At 36.2% G+C, this 18,336-nt stretch overlaps 1 long non-coding RNA gene across 1 annotated transcript in view; it reads left to right on the top strand.

The window, feature by feature from the left end:
• Positions 1–4,270, top strand: part of LOC126956268 (uncharacterized) — a 296,720-nt gene extending 292,450 nt beyond the window's left edge. The window contains exon 4 of the long non-coding RNA XR_007726261.1: positions 4,238–4,270. This is a non-coding gene — a long non-coding RNA (uncharacterized LOC126956268). The remainder of the gene's footprint in view (positions 1–4,237) is intronic.
• Positions 4,271–18,336: the final 14,066 nt, after the last annotated feature.

Here is an 18,336-nt window from a genome sequence, read left to right as displayed (position 1 = left end):
GTGGGTAGATCATTTGAGGTCAGGAGTTCAAGACCAGCCTGGCTGACATGGTGAAATCCCATCTCTACCAAAAATGAAAAAATTAGCTGGGCATGGTGGCGGATGCCTGTAATCCCAGCTACTCAGGAGGCTGAGGCAGGAGAATCGCTTGAGCCTGGGAGGCAGAGGTTTTGGTGAGCTGAGATAATGACACTGTACTCCAGTCTGGGCGACAGAATGTGACTCTGTCTCAAAAATAATAATAATAATCATAATAATTAGTCCAGTTTCTCTGCATTGTCACCAGCATTTTGAATTACACTAAAATTTTTAAGCCATTCTGAGTGTGTAGTCATAGCTCAATAAAGCATTTTTAATTTTTTCAAAAAATAATAATTTTTTATGTTTTAAAAAATTATTAACAATGGTTATATTGGGGAAAGAGTTTGGACACAAGAGGGAAGAGTAGACATTTTATTTGGTAGCTTTCTATTTTGTTTGGATATCCTTATGTGTATTTATTAGTTGCATTTATTGTGTCTACAGGACATATATATGGGCCTTTGTTTTTTGTTTTATTTTCATATTTGTTTTTAAGTCCATAATAAATGTTTAACAATTCTGTTATTATTTAAAATTAGAAGTAAATGTCTATATAGCTTTTTCTGTGTTGATAACAGAACTAATGTCGAGAAAAAGCTGCAGACATCTAACAATGTTGGCTGTCCTGGTTTTACATTTTACTGTTTTGATACTGATTTACCTAAACTGAATATAACGTTTCCCTTGTGTCTACAAATTTGCCAGATTACATCCTGTTCTACACATGACTACATTTATTGTCTTCTGAAGCCACACAAACAAAATATATTTTCCTGCTAAATGCCATGCTTAATAGCATTTTGGAATTTAATTGCTTGTCTTTTATACAAGTGAAAGAGAATGCAAGCCTTGCCTTCCTTGAAGTGTGTTTATTCCCGCTACAATACTATTTTTACTCTCAGTTTGATCTTTTAAGAGGAATGTTTGTACTTCATTGGTTTTTTGAGTAAGGTCACACAGAGTAAATGTGTAAACCCTGGTTATCTGCTGTCTGAGTAATGAATCTCAGAAAGGCCTGCAAACCCTCTGCATTTATCAAGGACAGAAAAATTGCCTAATCAAGCAACATGCAAGGAGCAGAAATAGAATGAGGTAAGCCCCAACTGTAAGTGTCAGGGAAAGTGCTTTCCGCTGGGCATAGTCATTCCAGCCACCCTCAAAGGCATCACCTTTTGCCCTAAATGGATTGACTGTGTGGTAAACTATTCTGATTGTTCACACATGTGGATGACCTTCAGGAAAAGAACAGCAGGGACACCCCTGTGGTAAACCATGTTGGATTTATTGATCATTGTAACAAGGAAGAACAGACACCATGGGGAACTATGAGATGTCTTAGTGACAGAATGTTAGTGAGAACCTGTTACAAGATTGATCTTTATTTGGGTGACTTGGGGAAGGGTTTAAGAAAGGTTAGCTTTTCTCTAAACTGGCTGTCAGAAAACAGGGGCATTTCTAAAACTGGGTATCTCAATAGATCTTATCTATAAAGACGAGAGACTAGAACAAGGCTAAAGTTCTAACTGGTAAAGAAGTAACCATCATTCATTTTAGCCAAAAGAGAGTGCTTGGTATTTTGTGAGTGGCACAGTGACTTTGCTTTTATCTTGGCTTAGAAAAAATTATGTAGTTGCTCCATATTGTCTCATTTTACCCATGATATCAGAGTAACCTTGTTTGAGGTTGGTACTCTGTGAGACTGTTAATGTTTGAGAAAAGAATAACATGATCCAGCTGTGGGTGCCGCCCACACCAGTTTCTGAATGTCAGCAGCTGCTCCTTTTTGGCTTTCTCCTGTGAATGGAAAAAGTTGAAGCCACCATATCATAGATTGCTCTATGGACCACCACTTGGCATTTACTCATGTAGCTTTTAAATGTATTTCACTGATTTGCCATAGCTCTTTAACCTGGTTTTCAAGTATGTTGTCATTATTCCAAGGTTAAATGCTAACATAAAAACGCACAACTTTTCCATCATCCTAAAAGTCAAGCCCGTCTGATCCAGCTTTCTGCCTCCAGGCTAAGCTGCCCATAATGATCGTAAAAAATTGATGTCTTTTCTGCTTTTAATGATCTAGCTGAAAGGAAGAAAATTCTACTGTTGCCCTCAGAAGTCCACAGCCTTCACTCTGACTCTTTGAAAATGTTTTCCCACTCGGTCCTCCATGGAGATGCTCTCTGTCCTGTATAATTGAACTAAGTTCCTGGAGCAGGCTTTAGAACCAAGGGCCCCAAACTAGAAGGCTTTAGGCTGAATCTGGCCAGCTGACCTGTTTTACTTTGTATGCATGGTGTTTTAAAAACAGGAAAAATTTCATATAAAATTCATATTTTCTCTTCCTTGAAGAATCAGAATATTTGGCCATACTGAGCAACCATTTGGTTGGAGTTGAGTAATGACTATTCCTTTAGGTCATCTAAAGATTGCTATAGTTCCCTCCACAGCCTACTGCAACACCACCCTATGCTACTCATTTGTGTTTTTGCCTGGGGTTTTATAGCATCTGAGTTTTCAACGCTGGCATAGACTTCTTTTCTCTGCTACTTGTATGCATTTCTCAAACTGGGCTTTGGATTATAGGAGGGTCAACAGTGTATATTCAATGTCACTCCATAAACATAGTAGATAATCCCAGAGTGCTAACTGTGCATGGAGGTTTACAAAACATATTATTTTTACAATAAATCTTACAGAAATATATTATGGAGTGTAATGGAAAATAGATTAAAAATAAATCTAGAAATAAAAATAAAACTTCTCACTTCAGGCTATGCCACGGTGAAGCCCATGGAGTAGTGACTGAAGTCTTTGCCATTTGAGTTACTTCAGTGGAAAAGTTATTGAACAGTGGTACTAATATAATAACCCAAGTTAATCTTTTCCCATTTTTGCAGACTTTCAAGGTGTCAGAATTTTTGAAATGGAAATAAATTTAAATATTAACTAATCTGTTCATTTCATTTTTATTGAGAATATGAAAGACTGATCAATGAATAAAGTCAGTCTGGGCAGTGACAGAATCCAGATTTCCAGATTGCTAGTCTTGTCCTATTCAATGCGCGTGTTGCTTAACATAGTGGCAAAAGACTTACATACATATTATTGTGTATTATTATCTTTTCGGTTTGATCATTCTATTTGTTAATTATAGAATTATGGAGAACTTCTCAAAGAAATTCAAGTCTTCTTTGATGTAGTGTGATAGTTTATATTGATGTATTACATAATTTGTCTCAAATAAGACTCAAACGGAAGTTGCGGGTTACACTAAGAACAATTTATTTGATTTTATATGTTGGCACCTTTGGATAGTTTTGGCCATGAAAATGCAACTATCCGAAGCACTATAGTTGCAGTAGAGAAAGAGAAAATATTACAATTTGAAATGAATCTTATTTACCAAATGTGACTTGCCAATATTTTCCCTATCCTAGACAGTATAATAAATATAAGGTATTTATAGATCAAACTTCATGCTTCTGGTCTAATAGAGCCAACATTTGTTTTTCCTATTCGTCAATAGCTTGTTGAAACCTATTTTTGTTCTGTGATTGGTGAGTAGATAAGAATACTTTCAGTTTTCATACCTACAGCTGAATGATAATTGGTAAAATTTTGAACAAAATGATATTACAACAGAAAGAATTGGATCGATTATTAGAATGTATGGAAGCTGGTGATTGACTTGTAGAAGGCAGTTAACTGATCTCTGAGGACCAACAATGTGTCATACTTGAAGAATTTATTTATTGGCAAATCTCCAAAAATGAATTACTTCTTTTCCAAATTCCTTTAGTTATTTATATCAACCACTATGATGGATCCTAATTACTTTAGTTTGTTTTGAGAGAAAATGATTAATAACTACTGTCAAAAACACATCATGCATAAAGAAGAATTCATAACATGCAACCTTGAAGCATACATTCTTTATGAATATCTCTATAGTATGCAGTATGATTATAGACATAATTTTGCTTAAGGAATATTCAGTGCTTGCTTTTTTATAAAGGCACTCATATCATTTTGGGTGGACAGTAGCTCTACATACTTATTTAATCCAACTATACAAATTAAGTAGTTGAATATTAGTAATTTCATATGGCTTAACTTCTTCAACTCTCCAATTGCCTTACCTGTCTTATATTTGTAGCACCTTAGGGAATCTCATATTCATCACATCCACAGACAAACTCATGATCTTCTCCAGACCTGGGGTTCCTGCCTTAGGAGATGTTACCACTGTCCATTCATCTTGGTAAGCTGAAAACCTATACCCCATCTTTTAGACCTCCTTTTCCCCTAACCTATCAATACCAAAACTTCACTGTGACCTTTTGATTGTTTTTCTCCATATTATCTTGATTACATGTACTTATCTCCACCTTCAGTGCCAGAATTCTTAGTCATCTTTCACTGGAACTATTGAGAGCACCCCTACTGATCTCCTTGTACCAAACATGTCCCCTTTTGAAGGTGTTTGCCAGATTGCAGCCCTAGTAATATTTTCAAGCTGCAAATCTGATCATGTTTCATCATACTCCATAAACCCTGCTTAGAAACCTTCAATGACTCTCCAGTGTTTCTGCAGTGAACCAAGTTCTTTACCTGGCTTATGTGGCTGAGGCCAAGAATGGTAGCTATCCAATTAAAATCCATAGTTTCCTTCTCCATTATTGAAAGAATCTGTAGTAAGGGATGTGGCAGCATAACTCGCTTGCAGACAGGGGTGGCCAATGAGATAAAGCTGGGATTGTTGAATGGGACTTGGAAAGAGCACTTTTCAAGAGGCTTAATTAGGCTGGCTGTGGTGTCTCATGCCTGTAATCCCAGTTAACTCAGGAGGTTGAGGTGGAGGAGTTGCTTTGAGCCCAGGAGTTCAAGACTGCTGTAGGCTATTATTACACCACTATGCTCCAGCCTGGGCAACAGAGTGATACCCTATTTCTATTTTTTTTTTTTAAGAGGCTTAATTGACTGTAAGGCACATAATTTTTCTCTTGCTCTTTTCTTTTTTCTGTTGTCTGGAATGAGTATGTGATGTTAGAGCTACAGTAGCATTGTTGTGACTATGAGGAGGCCTTCAGAATAGAAGCCATACAATAAGATGTTAGAGAAAATAAGTAGACGAAGTCTGGATCCCTTGTGACTGAAGTCTCCACAGAGTACCTCTCTTCAGACTTCTTTACGTCAGGAAACACATTGTTAACCTGTTTATCTTTAAGCCTCCATTATTTGGTTTCTCTATTTTTCTATGAAGTGGAACTTACTCCTAATTGTTAAAATGACCCCATGAAATTTGATCCCTATCTATTCTCTATGCCTCTAGCATTGCTTTCTATACCCTGCTATCGTAGCTTACTTTCATTTTCCCAGATCAGAGCGCACTGTATTTCTTGCTACTGCCAATCCTTTGTGTGGGCTGCTCTATTTGTTTGGTATACTCTATGCATATAACTTCACTCCCCTCCTTTACCATGTAGATCTCTTTTAATTTTTCAGAGGTCTTCAGCTTTAATATCTTGGGAAAGTCTTTACCTTTTCACTAGCATATTCCAACTCCTTGGAATAGCTCTCCTGGAACTGTGTTCCTTTTCTTTCCAAGGTTTGCCTCAACTTCTCTTAAGTATTTGGAGATATTCTTTATATGCAGTAAAAATCACTCTTTTTATGTGGATAATTGGGTGAGTTGTGTCAAATGCGTAACTACCACTGAATTCAAGATACATATTTGCATCACCACAAAAAGTGACTCATGCTCCTTTACAGTCCTTCTCCTCATCCTTCAGACCCTGACAACCATCAATTTCTTTTTTTAAATTTCCATATTGGTTTATTATAAAATTGGAATTCTTTTTGGTTTCTTTTTTCCCAGGCTTACAAATGTGTAATTGACAGATTTTATATATATATATATATATATATATATATAAAATTATATGTATATAAAATTGTACACCACATATTATATAGTGTACAATGTGATGTTTTGATACATATGTATACATGTTGAAATGATTAAATTAAAGCTAATTAACATATCAGTTATATTACCAGTTTTTTCTGGTGAGAACGTTTAAGAACTTTTAGCAATTTTCAAGTACACAATACATTCTTTTTAACTACAGTTACCATGCTGTACAATAGATCTCCATAACTTATTCATCTTGTCTTACTGAAACTTTGTACCTTTTATCCAACATCTCTCCATTCTCCTCCAGCCTCCGCTACCCCCTGCCCCTGGTGACTTCCATTTTATTCTCTGCTTCTGTGAGTTCTACTTTTTTAGATTACATATATAAGGGAGACCATGCAGTATCTGTCTTATTTCACTCAGCATAATGTCCTCTAGATTCATCCATGTTGTCACAAATCATAAGATTTCCTTCTTTGTGAAGACTGAGTGGTATTCCATTGTGTATATACACCACGTGTCCTTTATCCTTTTATCCACCAGGGGCCACTAAGCTGATTCCATATCTTGGCTATTGTGGATAATGAATATAGGAGTGGAGATATCTCTTCAACATATTTATTTCATTTCTTTTGAATATATGCCCAGAAGTAGGATTGTGGAATGATATGGCAGTTCTGTTTTAAACTTTTTTTTTTTGAGAAAAAAAATTTTGTTGAAGATTAATTGACCATAAAATGATAGATTTATTTCTAGAATTTCAATCCTATTCCATTCGTTGATGAGTCTGTTTTTACACTGGTACCATTCTATTTTGATTGCTATTGCTTTGTATTATATTTTGAAATCAGATACTACGGTGTCTCCAGCTTTGCTCTTTTTGCTCAAGATCACTTTGGCTATTCAGGGTCTTTGGTGGTTCCACATGAGTTTGTTTTTCTAACTTCTGTGAAAAATTGATAACCACTCATTGCCAATGGATTTTATTTCTATTCCTATGGTTTTGCTTTTTCCAGAATGTCATACAAGCAAACTATATAATATATAGCTTTTATTGGTCAGCTTCTTTCTGTTGGCAAAATGGTTTTGAAATTTATTCATGTTATGCATGTATCAGTAGCTCCTTCCTTTTTGCTTTGTAATATTCCACCATATGAATATACCAGACATTTGGGTTGTTTCCAGGTTCTGCTTTGTTTTATAACAAAGCTGCTATAAACATTCACGTACACATTTTTGTGTGGACATAGGTTTTCATTTCTGTTGAATAAATGACTAGAAAAAGAATTGCTGAATCATATGGTAAAGGTATATATAACTTCATGTGAATCTGCCAAACTGCTTTCAAAATGGGCTATACTAATATACCATTTTGCATTTCCGTCAACAATGTATGTATGAGAGTTCCAATTCTTCTGCTCCCTCTCCGGTAATTTGTATCATCAGTCTTTAAATTTAGCCATTTTAGCAAAGTGGTGGCAGCGTTATGGTTTTAATTTGTATTTTCCTAATGAGTAATGATGTTGAGTATCTTTTCATGAGCTTATTGGCATTTATATACCTTGTTTGGTAAAGTGTGTGTTCAAATTTTCTGCTTATTTATAAGGGGTTGTTTTCTTATTATTGAATTGTAAGAGTTTCTGGTTTTTAACATATTCTGGCTATGTATTTTAAAATCACTGTTTTACAGAGTGATTGTATTATTCCACATCTGTGACAGCAGTATATGAGAGTGCTAATTCCACTACCTCGTCATCAACATTTTGTATAGTCAGTCTTCTCAGTTTTAGACATTCTAATAGGAATATGTGTGTGTATTTCATTAATTTTTTTAGAGTAGCTTTTGCAGAAAACTATTACAGAAAAATTGATAAAATGGTACAGATATTTTCCACATGCCCAGTTTCTCCTATTATTAACATCTTGCATTAGGTATGGTACATTTCTTACAATTAATGAGTCAATATTAATATATAACCATTAACTAAAGTCCATACTTTGTTTAGATTTACTTAGTTTTTCCCACATATTCTTTCTCTGTTCTAGGATCCCATCTAGAATACCACATTAAATTCAGTTGTCATGAATCCTTAGGTTCCTCTTGACTGTGAGATTCCTTTGTGTTTTAAATTTGTATTTCCCTAATGATTAGCGACATTGAACATCTTTTCATGTGCTTATTTGTCATCGTGTGTCTTCTTTAGTAAAGTGGTTGTTCAAATCTTGGGTCATTTATTACTGAAATTTTTTTATTATTGATTTTGAGGGGGCGACTGTTTCATATATATGAAATAATATGTCCGATAAGAGGCTTGTGTCCACATATATAAATACATACATATACGTATATATATATATCTCTCTCTGAAACTTCTGGATACAAGCCTCTTATCAGACATATTCTTTGAAAAGCTTTTAAATCTTTTCTCTAAGCCAGTAGCTTATCTTTTCATTTTCTTTTTTAATTCATTAATTTATTTTTTTATTGTACTTTAAATTCTTGGATATATGTGCAGAATATAAAGGTTTGTTTCACAGGTATACACATGCCATGGTGGTTTGCTGCACCTATCAACCCATCATCTAGGTTTTAAGCCCTGCATGCATTAGGTATTTGTCCTTATGTTCTCCCTCCCCTTCCTCCCAACCCCCCCAACAGGCCCCGGTATGTGCTGTTCGCCTCTCTGTGTCCATGTGTTCTCATTGTTTGACTCCCACTTATGAGTGAGAACATGCGGTGTTTGATTTTCTGTTCCTGTGTTAGTTTGCTGAGAATGATGGCTTCCAGCTTCATCTATGTCGCTGCAAAGGACATGAACTCATTTTTTATGGCTGCATAGCATTCCATGGTGTATATGTGCCACATTTTGTTTATCCAGTCTATCACTGATGGGCATTTGGGTTGGTTCGAAGTCTTTGCTATTGCAAATAGTGCTGCAATAAACATACATGTGCATGTGTCTTTATAGTAGAATGATTTATAATCCTTTGGGTATATACCCAGTAGTAGAATTGCTGGGTCAAATGGTATTTCTGGTTCTAGATCCTTGAGGTTCTAGATCCTTGAGGAATCCACACTGTCTCCCACAATGGTTGAACTCCTACTAACAGTGTAAGAGCATTTCTATTTCTCCGCATTCTTGCCAGCATCTGTTGTTTCCAGACTTTTAGATGATAGCCATTCTAACTGGCATGAGATGGTATCTTATTGTGTTTTTATTATTATTATTATTACTTTAAGTTCTAGGGTACATGTTCACAATGTGCAGGTTTGTTACAATGTGCCATGTTGGTGTGCTGCACCCATTAACTCGTCATTTACATTAGGTATATCTCCTAATGCTATCCCTCCCCACTCCCCACTCCCCACTCTCCACAATAGGCCCTGGTGTGTGATGTTCCCCTTTCTGTATCCAAGTGATGTCATTATTCGATTCCCACCTATGAGTGAGAACATGTGGTGTTTGGTTTTCTGTTCTTGTGATAGTTTGCTGAGAATGACGGTTTTCAGCTGCATCCATGTCCCTACAAAGGACACGAACCCATCCTTTTTTATGGCTGCATAGTACTCCATGGTGTATATGTGCCACATTTTCTTTTTTTTTTTTTTTTTTTTTGAGATGGAGTCTTGCTCTGTTGTCCAGGCTGGAGTGCAGTGTTGTGATCTCCGCTCACTGCAAGCTCCGCCGCCTCCCGGGTTCATGCCATTCTCCTGCCTCAGCCTCCCTAGAAGCTGGGACTACAGGCGCTGCCACCATGCCTGGCTAATTTTTTTGTATTTTTAGTAGAGATGGGGTTTCACCGTGTTCGCCAGGATGGTCTCCATCTCCTGACCTCGTGATCCGCCTACCTAGGCCTCCCAAAGTGCTGGGATTACAGGCGTGAGCCACCGTGCCCAGCCATGTGCCACATTTTCTTAATCCAGTCTGTCACTGATGGACATTTGGGTTGATTCCAAGTCTTTGCTATTGTGAATAGTGCTGCAATAAACATATGTGTGCATGTGTCTTTATAGCAGCATGATTTGCCTTTATTTAACGACCAGTGATGATGAGCTTTTTTTCATATGTTTGTTGGCGGTGTAAATGTCTTCTTTTGAGAAGTATCTGTTCATATCCTTTACCCACTTTTTGATGGGGTTGTTTGATTTTTTCTTGTAAATTTGTTTAAGTTCCTTATAGATTCTGGATATTAGACCTTTGTCAGATGGGTGGCTTGCAAAAATTTCCTCCCATTCTGCAGGTTGCCTGTTCACTCTGATGATAGTTTCTTTTCCTGTGCAAAAGCTCTGTAGTTTGATTAGAACACATTTGTCAATTTTGGTTTTTGTTGCCATTGTTTTTTGTGTTTTAGTCATGAAATCTTTGCCCATGCCTATGTCCTGAATCATATTGACTAGGTTTTCTTCTAGGGTTTTTATGGTTTTGGGTCTTATATTTAAGTCTTTAATCCATCTTGAGTTAATTTTTGTATAAGGTGTAAGGAAGGGGTGCAGTTTCAGTTTTCTGTATATGGCTCACCAGTTTTCCCAGCACAGTTTCTTTTAAAGAGCAAAAGTTTGTAATATTGATGAGATTCAATTTATCAATCTTTTCTTCCTATGGTTCATGAATTTTTGTGCCTTTCAAAAAAATCCTTGCGTAACTCAAGGTAAAAACAATTTTCTCTTATGAGTTTTCTAGAAGCTTCATCATTTTAGTTTTTATATTTAAGTCTTTGGAATTTTATTAACCATAATCTATATAACAGTTTGAATTTTATATTTAATTCTATAAATGTTTTTCAAACCACTTTTACACCCACACGAGTGGAAGTTGTATATATTAAATTCCTGGTGCCTCAATACTCTTTCTCTTGGATTCTTCTGTTATAATGGATTACCCATGATATTGAAAGTTTTTCCTATGCCAGTATTAGCATTCAATTTCTTTTTGAAATATACAAATATTATGTGTCAATCACAGGTCTCTGATTGTAAGCAATAGAAAACAACTCTGCTTCTTTAAGTAATTTATTGGGAGAATATGAGGGAGCTGAAGAAAGAGTTTTCAAATAGAAGGAAACAATTAGTTCCAAAGTGTCTTGGAAGTATGAACTGCTCCATTGTCTTACCCAGTCAATTCCGTTGCAATAAATGACCTGAAATCATCTTGCTGTCAAGGTTGGAGGGGGTGGAGGAGGATACTTCTTGTCACTTGCCTCCAGGATTCAAATTGGAGGTTAGAAGAAAGCTAAAAAATAAAAACTGTCTACTGACGTGGCTTGGTCATGTGCCCACTCTTTGGCTAGGAAGGGTACCCAAATCAACAGCCTCATCAGACTGTATTCAATGAAGTAAAGATCATTCCCTAAAAGAAGTTTTGGACACTAATACCTAAAGGTGGGATGGGTACTGGGAAGCCCCAGATTACAAAGTTCTTGATATACAACATGTTGCCTTGAAACTCTCCTTTTGGCTCATGTGTGTGCGTGCTTGCATGTGTGTTTGTGTTTTCACTTCGATTTTGTATGTGAAAAGCAAAATGATTTGTAAATAGGTATGTCTGTCTAAATGATCAGTCTGGTCCATATTTGTCACGAAAAACCAACTGGCAGTTCAATTTTAAGACAGACAACACACACTAGGAAAAGAAATAACTGGGAACCGGGAAAACTATTCCAGTTCCGTCTCTGTTATTAGCTAGCTGTGGGATCTTGACAAGTCTTTTAATCTGTTGGAATCTCAGTTTCTTTAAGTATAGAACAAGTTATTCAGCTACATTATATCTAAGTCCCTTTTTGCTCTAAAATTCTGTAATTCTAAGGATGCCATCTGTATAAATGTTATCTGTTCTTTTGTTAAGAACAGTATTCGTAATAAGATAACTGAATACACAGAGAAATACATAAACACGTTGCCAGAAAAAATACAGGTAACTCAACTACATTTTAAATTTCAGATACACAAGAAATACATTTCAGACATTCTAAAAATATTAGTTGTGTACATGTGAAATTCAAATTTAACTGGCTGCTCTGTATTTTTACTTGCTCAATCTGGCTACCCTAAGACAGTCCATCAGATATACCTTACACGCAGCACACAGGGAAGGAATTCATAAGCAGGAAAAATTACACATAGGTTCTTGAATTAGCATTTTTACATGTTTCTTTGTTAATAGAACCTATAGCAGCTTTAGTATATCAATTGAATTAACTAAATGAAATAAAATTCTATCTCTTGATTAAAAGACTGTCTTAATTTCGTCCCTTTTAAGAACGAATTTTAATTCAAGGAACAATTTCTCATTGAACTACATGAATGAATTTCCTAATTGTGCCACCATATACAAGCTCATATTAGGTCTTCACCTGGTACATATAAATATTTTTCTAAGGAGGTTAATGGCTTGCTGGTTGAATGAGTATTTTTTGCCTTGTTGAGAATTGAGGTTTACTTTATCAGTAAAACCCACTGGCTTTCTTAATCTCCTTTGTTTTGTTCTCCTGTAACTATTAATCACACTGAACTGCTTATTCTTCATCATCTTGGCTTTGATGTATACTTCATGTAATAAGTCCCAACCTTCAGCACTGAGTAATTACTTGGGGACTCCTACTTATGAAAGTTCAATAACTATACAACAGCGATACTGTTGATATATGAGCTCTTTTTCTTTCATGCTTTCTCCACTACATGTACCAAAATGACAGAATGTCTTTATTTTGTCTCTGTAATTTGCAATTGCTTATGTTCACTTTGACACTTAATGCATGGGAGCTAAATCTGAGCAAGGACTTCTCATTTGTAAGTCATAATATAGGTGTTTGAAGGCATGCATGCTTTTAAAGGCGAAATTTGATTTATTGACAAGAGGAAATTCTCTTTTGTTAAGGCTCTGATATGGTAAGTACATATAATAATCTCTCTTAGCAATCTATGACTTTGCTGTAAGAAAATATACCCGTTCAAATCCAAAGCAGTAAAATGAAAATACTGATTGACTGGCTGCTTAGAAAAAAGAAGAGAAACAAAAGACAATCACTTGAGTGCATTAGAACTCAACCCAAGTGTAAATGAATTTTGTGATGGTGATATGGAGATGATATGAATCTTATAAAATAGACCTTCCTAGTGGTTTGGTAAGCAAATTGAAAATTCCACAGTTCCTTCACTAAATATATTTTTGAAAATGATAGCCTGGAGAAAATGTTGGGAGTTCCCTATTCATATATTTCCTGCACATTTAGTCAAATAGATTTTTTATTTATCTAAACTTCTCAGTCTATGAAGAGCTTTTTTTTTTTTTAACATATTCTCCAGTCTTAATTTTTTTCTCATGTATATAATGTAGTAATTAAGTCTGTTTTTAAAATGTTAACATTGAACTTTAATAAGCATTCTGTTTCTACTCCTATAAATTTAGTTTATATCTTATTTTTATTATGTGGATTTATCTGGACACTTATTTCATGCAGGACTAAAAAGAAGGGAACAAGAACCTTATTTTTCATCTTATTAAGGGTATATTGTTTCATGCCCTCCAAAATGATCTCACACTCTGGGTTTCCCTCATAAGATTTCCATGACTTAATAGAATTTTTTCATGAAGTTTCCTGTCTCTCGCTGTACTCCTCATCTACCAAAACTTACCTGATACCACGAGTCCAAGTCACTCAAGGTCTCACTAAGTAGCTAGTTAAAAGTTTATTCTTGACTTTTTCAATTTCTTTTATCTCCACAGACATCTCCTTTCTTCACCTGACCTCGTCTCTTGCTTGGACCACTGAAGCCGAAGCAGGCTTCTAGCAGTCTCTCTGTTGCCACCATCCTTCCTTTCCATCCATTCTCCGCAAAGCAATTCAAGCGATCATCCCAAGGCCTACAAGGCCCTGTATGAGCAACTTTTGCCTGCCTCTTCAACTACAAAGTTATAACTCCTGAAATATTAAAAAAAATTTTACAGCGAGTATGTGTCAACCATTTATGTAACTCATTAATGAGGAAACCCATGATAACAAAGTTGATTTAAAGAAATATGTAAGACACAAATACTTTTAAGATGAATAGAAAACTAAAAGCAAAAAAAGCAGGAATAAGAATGAAAAGTTAGTTAATCAAATGAAAATGTTGATTATATACTACAGAGAAATTTAAAATGTAGCTTTTGGGATTATCTGCTCTGCTATCCAAAAACCAGTTTATCCATTTTCTACCGATTAATATCTAACTTTACAAAGATGTAAAAGGACTGCGCTTTAATTGATGGATAATAGTAAGTGAGTAACAGTCCCCAAGAATCAGATGATTTTTATTATCTGGTTTTTATTATCAGATGATTCTTGGGCAGCTAGCTAGATCATGTCCTAGATGACTGAGAACATCACAGTCTTCTTTATGCCTTATATTCTTAATTATCCAAACTCTACTCATAGCACTCTACCCTTTGGTCACCAGGGTTCTCACTACATTGCTCTCTTTTCCTTTTCTGTAGGCTTTTATACTTATTACTCCCTGTGCCTGAAATGTTTAACTAATTTCTCAGATCAAACCTCTCAGGTAGTCCTTCTTTCAATAGCTTCTTGCAAGAGGGAGAGGGATAGCTCAATCCCTCTCCCTTACCCACAGCTCATTCATCCTGTAGATCATCATCCTTTTCCTTTATTCTTCAGCAGTGTTCAAAATCTGCATGTATGTATATGTATGTATTTATTTATTTTCTTACTAACATGTAAGCTATATGAGGCCAAAGCATCATCTCTCTGTTCATTAACATATTTCCCTTGCCAAGAACAATGACTACTCATGGTAAGTGCTTGATAATTACATGTTGAATGAATGAATGAATGTCTAAACATTGTCATAGCATACTTTTTAAGAGTTTGAGATTTTATTCAAATTGTATCTGAATAAGGGCTGCCAATATATTTGTTCAAAGAAGTCATACCAGCATTAGATTTACTGGAAATGGAGGAGTTTTGATGCCTGACACATTATACCTCAAATGTCAGGGCTTCCCTTTGGGTCAGCGTGGCCTAAGCCTGAAATCCTTCCTGAAAATATATTTCCAAAGATCTGATCTTACAATCAAAATCCCCTGTCCTTGACTATTTATGAGATCCCATGTGGTACGGTCACTTATCACAATGGCTTGCAGCCCTTGTTAAAGATGTGGGTTTCTTCCTTCCACCACCCTCAGGAAAGATCCCTAGGCAGGGTGCACCTAGAGCTTAGGAATTTTCTTCTGAAGTAACATCTAGGGATTCTGACACTGGCAGTCTATGGACCACATGTTGGGAAACACCGGTCTAGAAAACCTGAATTTCAAGTTGTCTGCCTGGATATTTGTATGACATTTCAAGATCTGCAAAACAGAAATATGGGAAAACCTTTTTTTGGGAGACTGGTTCCTAAGCTCAAGGTGCTATAGTGATCTGTCACACATTCTGATCAGGATCAATAAAAAATACATAATTACTTAGATTAGGATGAAAATTTGCATAGTCTGCAAAACTTAGCTAAGAGCTGCACTAGCAGTGAAAGGGTTTTAAAGTTCGAGGCTGCTGAAGGGACTTTGTCAATGTCCTGCTGATTTTTTTTTAATGAATTTGAGTATCTAATTTGAAGATGTCAAGGCACTTCTATAATAAATTTTGGTAAAGCATGATAAAACCCGAGGAGTCTGTTATAAAGTTTCCTCTGTTTGCTGTTCATAATCTTGCCTCACACAAGTTCAGATGGATAGATAACATCTGAATAACTCACAAGCCTGAATGAGAATCTAGTTGGTCCTTATGACATTGTGGCTAAGAAAGAACACACGGGAAAATACATCACATACTCATATCCCTGCTGCCACATAGACTGTGGGGTGTTTGACATAGTGTAAGAGATGGAAATAGATAATTGCATGATCTCATTCAAGGATATTTTCTTTTCAATTAGCAGCACCTAACACAAAATAAGAGGATGCAAAAGAAAAAAAAAAAAAAAAGTTAGTTTTACCTCTCACAACTATTGGACTAAACTAACCTGGAGTTAACTCTAACCCTAAAGCTAAAAGAAGGCTTGGGGTGCTCAGAAGGAGGTGAAGAGTCCTAAAGCAAAGTCTATGTCTTTTCCCAAAATTCTGTCCATTGTGTAACCATTTATCTTCTTTACCTTATTAATTGCAGTCCAGTTTTGTTCAGTCTGGGATATCATCCAACTAAATGCTGTACTAACTTTCCTAGCCTCCTATGCAGTTATGGGGTGCCATGTAGCCCAGTTCTAGAAATAAAAACATAAGTAGAAATCGGTTATTTATGAAACTTTTACTGATACTGTCCTCACTCACTTACTACTCTCCTACCTAAGAGGTTTTGGTCAATCAAAGACCCAACTTGCACTGTCTGATTCTCAGTTCTTCTTCTTTTTTTTTTTTTAAAATTTATTTATTATTATTATACTTTAAGTTGTAGGGTACATGTGCATAACGTGCAGGTTTGTTACATATGTATACTTGTGCCATGTTGGTGTGCTGCACCCATCAACTCGTCATTTACATCAGGTATAACTCCCAATGCAATCCCTCCCTCCTCCCCCCTCCCCATGATAGGCCCCGGTGTGTGATGTTCCCCTTCCTGAGTCCAAGTGATCTCATTGTTCAGTTCCCACCTATGAGTGAGAACATGCGGTGGTTGGTTTTCTGTTCTTGTGATAGTTTGCTAAGAATGATGGTTTCCAGCTGCATCCATGTCCCTACAAAGGACACAAACTCATCCTTTTTTATGGCTGCATAGTATTCCATGGTGTATATGTGCCACATTTTCTTAATCCAGTCTGTCACTGATGGACATTTGGGTTGATTCCAAGTCTTTGCTATTGTGAATAGTGCTGCAATAAACATACGTGTGCATGTGTCTTTATAGCAGCATAATTTATAATCCTTTGGGTATATACCCAGTAATGGGATGGCTGGGTCATATGGTACATCTAGTTCTAGATCCTTGAGGAATCGCCATACTGTTTTCCATAATGGTTGAACTAGTTTACAATCCCACCAACAGTGTAAAAGCGTTCCTATTTCTCCACATCCTCTCCAGCACCTGTTGTTTCCTGACTTTTTAATGATCGCCATTCTAACTGGTGTGAGATGGTATCTCATTGTGGCTTTGATTTGCATTTCTCTGATGGCCAGTGATGATGAGCATTTTTTCATGTGTCTGTTGGCTGTATGAATGTCTTCTTTTGAGAAATGTCTGTTCATATCCTTTGCCCACTTTTTGATGGGGTTGTTTGTTTTTTTCTTGTAAATTTGTTTGAGTTCTTTGTAGGTTCTGGATATTAGCCCTTTGTCAGGTGAGTAGATTGCAAAAATTTTCTCCCATTCTGTAGGTTGGCTGTTCACTCTGATGGTAGTTTCTTTTGCTGTGCAGAAGCTCTTTAGTTTAATGAGATCCCATTTGTCAATTTTGGCTTTTGCTGCTGTTGCTTTTGGTATTTTAGACATGAAGTCTTTGCCCATGCCTATGTCCTGAATGGTACTTCCTAGGTTTTCCTCTAGGATTTTTATGGTATTAGGTCTAACATTTAAGTCTCTAATCCATCTTGAATTAATTTTCGTATAAGGAGTAAGGAAAGGATCCAGTTTCAGCTTTCTACTTATGGCTAGCCAATTTTCCCAGCACCATTTATTAAATAGGGAATCCTTTCCCCATTTCTTGTTTTTGTCAGGTTTGTCAAAGATCAGATGGCTGTAGATGTGTGGTATTATTTCTGAGGACTCTGTTCTGTTCCATTGGTCTATATCTCTGTTTTGGTACCAGTACCATGCTGTTTTGGTTACTGTAGCCTTGTAGTATAGTTTGAAGTCAGGTGCGTGATGCCTCCAGCTTTGTTCTTTTGACTTAGGATTGTCTTGGAGATGCGGGCTCTTTTTTGGTTCCATATGAACTTTAAAGCAGTTTTTTCCAATTCTGTGAAGAAACTCATTGGTAGCTTGATGGGGATGGCATTGAATCTATAAATTACCTTGGGCAGTATGGCCATTTTCACGATATTGATTCTTCCTATCCATGAGCATGGTATGTTCTTCCATTTGTTTGTGTCCTCTTTTATTTCACTGAGCAGTGGTTTGTAGTTGTCCTTGAAGAGGTCCTTTACATCCCTTGTAAGTTGGATTCCTAGGTATTTTATTCTCTTTGAAGCAATTGTGAATGGAAGTTCATTCCTGATTTGGCTCTCTGTTTGTCTGTTACTGGTGTATATGAATGCTTGTGATTTTTGCACATTAATTTTGTATCCTGAGACTTTGCTGAAGTTGCTTATCAGCTTAAGGAGATTTTGGGCTGAGACAATGGGGTTTTCTAAATATACA

This window comes from Macaca thibetana, chromosome 6 (assembly GCF_024542745.1).
Source record: "Macaca thibetana thibetana isolate TM-01 chromosome 6, ASM2454274v1, whole genome shotgun sequence".
Taxonomy (NCBI): Eukaryota; Metazoa; Chordata; class Mammalia; order Primates; family Cercopithecidae; genus Macaca; species Macaca thibetana.
This window is presented reverse-complemented; position numbering and strand designations above follow the sequence as displayed.